Below are 3,251 nucleotides of genomic sequence, written 5' to 3'. Positions count from 1 at the left end.
CAGCCCCTGCCCTGCCTCACCTCACCACTCAGGGCCAGACGGTCGAGGAGCCCGGAGCGGCGGGCTGGAGGTGGCCAGGAGCTGTGTCTTCTTTGAACAGTAGTAACTACCAGCGGCGACAGCGGTAAGAGCGACAGCAGCAACCCCGCTGGCAGAACTTGGCGCGTCACCTACCCGCGGCGCCTGTGACGCCACCTTTCTGCGCCTGGCCCGTGGCCTCCTAGGAGTTGTAGTTCTCCGCCCTGCTACCCCGCCCCTCCTCGAAGTCACAGCTTTACCCAGTAGTAATTCCCTCAGTCACCCTCTCCAGCTGGGGATCTGCCTCCTGAAGCAGAGGTTCATTTATGCTGCCCTCCAGATTGCCCTCACTTGAGATGTAGAATCTAAATAATCACAAGAAAATTGGTGTTTACATTAAAATGCTTTTTCTTTTTCCAGTGCATTTTACATGCATTACTTCAATTGATCCTCAGATAATATTCTCTCCATTTTACAGATGAAATCGAGACCTAGACAGGTAAACTGATGTCCAAGGTCACAAAACTAATAGACTACTAGCTAGGAAGAGTAAAGTGGAGTAGAGGAAAGAGCACTGTATTTGGAGCCTGGGGCCCTGAGATTCCAGGGTCATCTTTGCCATTTAATGCGTATGTGACCTTGGGCAAGTCACTTCCTCAGTTTCCTCATGTGTAAGATGAAAGGTATTCTGAGCTTGCAACACCACATGAGTTCGTATAATTGAATGTGGGGGTTGTGAAAAATTTGGCAACAGTAAAAGGTTTCTGAACACCCAAAGAACCAAAAATTAATTCAAAATCAAATGCAAAATGAATCCAAGGTGGTTTTGGCAGCTCTTGCCTGTGTTGCATCAAGCAATTTCACAGTGGCCTTGGTTTTGAACATACAACGTGCACTTTGTACTGTGCATGCCATCATGCCGTGCAACACCAAGGAAAGCTGCCGAAAACACCTCTGCTCAGATTCGAGACTATTTTATGTTATGAATTGTAGTATTTTTTTTTACTGTACATACAAAGTTTTCTGCTCTTACAGAAACATAATGGAAAGTAAAGATTTTTAATATTTTCCTCCCATCATTCCTCAATATGTAAGTATCAAATTAGAATATCTTTGGATTGGATTGTGTGAGAATGTTTGATTTTTAAAACTACTGTTATCTCCTTCTTTTGCAGAAACATAACTGTTTAATTGCAGCAAGTAAAGACAAAAGCCCTTTAATACTATTTCTCCACCATCACCACTGTATGTGTATATAAGTGTAAACATCAGTTTTCAAAATTAAGCATAAACAAATGTAATTTCATACACTAAGGCTACTATTTGAGAAATTATTAGCAATATTTATATTTTAGGACAAAAATATTTTTTGGTTATGGATGATAAGTGGCTAAATTTAGATAGAAGATATAAAAAATGCTGATGATAATTCAGAGTCTTCACTACCAGGTTGTAGTACATCTAAATTGACAAGAAAAAGAAAATATGTCAAATAATCTTTGCAATATGGATTACTCCTAATAATGATGATAGTGTGAAAACACCTCTTTGTTTAATTTGTAATGAAGTTTTGGCTGCAGAGAGCATGAAACCAGCCAAACTAGAATGACAACTTAATACCAAGCATGCAGTGTACTGTAATAAACCAAAGGAATATTTTGAATGACTTTTAAAATCTTTGAATAAAGAAAAACAATGTTTTGAGAAGTGTGTTACTGTCAACAAAAAGTATTTACTTGCATCTTACACTTATTTAATTGCAAAAACTAAAAAGCCATATGGACAGGAGAAGATCTCGTGTAACCTGCTGCTATTAAAATGTCAGAAATAGTTCATGGGAAAAAATATGGGGATGAAATTTGTAAAATTCTTTTATCAAATGATACTGTTTCCAAATCGGGCAGCCCAAAGTTTGCAATTCAGTTAGATGAAACAACTGCTGTTTCTAACATGGCACAGTTGTTCCTTTATGTAAGATACGTTTATGAAGGAAGCGTACCTGAGGAATTATTGTTTTGTTGCCCTTTGAAGGGCACACAAGAGGGGAAGATATTTATCTTAAAACTGATGAATTTTTCACAAATGAAGGTTTACAGTGGAAAAATTGCATTGGAGTCTGTACAGATGGTGCTGGAGCAATGATGGGAGAGAATGTTGAATTTGTAGCAAAAGTTAAAGCTGGGTGCTGGGACCCTGAGATCACAACATGTGACTCCTGCCCAAAAGAATTTGACCCTTCTTTCAGCCAAAGACAAGGTTTATTAAAAATCTGCCATATTAGCCAGACTCAAGAAATCTGAGAGTCTGTGAGGTATTGGCTAGATTGTAAAAATCTGAGCAGTGGCTTGATTATAAGAATCTAAGCACCTTAATGAAGACAAGATGGACCTTATGTACAGAAAGACTATGGGAAGGATCTAAGAGTGGCCACGTAATCTATGAGGTAATAGAATACCAGCGACCTGGACCACATGACCAAGAGAGACCAGAGCCTAGCTAGGATTAAGGGTGGGAAGTGGCTGAGGGTAGGAGGGAGCCATAGGGAGGTAAAACAATGGGGGGCTAGACTAGATTAAGGGTAACAGAGAGTTGGGAGTAGCTACAATGAAAGGCTAGTTGATGGGATTATAGCCTCAGGCAAACACCAGAGATTTGGCCATGTGGGAAAGTCCGGGGTTTTTCCTTTCTGGGGTCCAGATCCCAACCCCATCAGTACCAGTGAACATATCATTTTTACTCACTGCATGATCCAGTGGGAGGCACTCGTAGCCAAAAAATGTCACCAGAATTAGATGTTATGCTTTGCAATACTATCAAAATCATTAACTTCATTAAAAGCCATGCCCTTAATAGTCATCTGTTTTCAAATCTTTGGAAAGACATGGATTCCAATTACAAAAGCTTATTACTACATATAGAGGTAAGGTGGCTCTCAAGAGGATGAAGTTTAAGCGGATTATTGAAATTGAAAGATGAAATTGTTACATTTTTGACTGAGCAGAAATTCGATTGTCATTTTTTTTTTGTAATGACTTATGGCTTTCAAAACTGTGTTATTTGTTGGATATATTTGAAAAACTCAATGATTTAAACATGTTGCTTCAAGGAAAAAATTGTAACATATTTATGTTAAAAGATAAAATTGAAAGTATGGATTTTTACTAACCATTTAAAAGTTGACTCTACTTCGGTACCAGTGCACATGTGCCACTAGGGTGTGGTGTGCCCACTTC

General features: G+C 39.1%; 1 protein-coding gene across 2 annotated transcripts in view; it reads right to left on the bottom strand.

Moving 5' to 3' along the window:
* ORMDL3 (ORMDL sphingolipid biosynthesis regulator 3) overlaps positions 1-163 on the bottom strand; it is a 9,282-nt gene extending 9,119 nt beyond the window's left edge. The window contains exon 1 of one of the 2 annotated variants that reach the window (XM_027873170.1): positions 21-163. The gene's annotated coding sequence lies outside the window, so the exon portion shown is untranslated. The remainder of the gene's footprint in view (positions 1-20) is intronic. The other variant, XM_027873169.1, reaches the window with a different exon arrangement.
* Between the last annotated feature and the right edge of the window lie 3,088 nt (positions 164-3,251).

Source organism: Vombatus ursinus, unplaced genomic scaffold, assembly GCF_900497805.2.
Source record: "Vombatus ursinus unplaced genomic scaffold, bare-nosed wombat genome assembly UNPS02014801.1, whole genome shotgun sequence".
Lineage (NCBI taxonomy): Eukaryota > Metazoa > Chordata > Mammalia > Diprotodontia > Vombatidae > Vombatus > Vombatus ursinus.
Note: the sequence above shows the minus strand (reverse complement) of the source record. Positions and strands in the feature narration are given on the sequence as shown.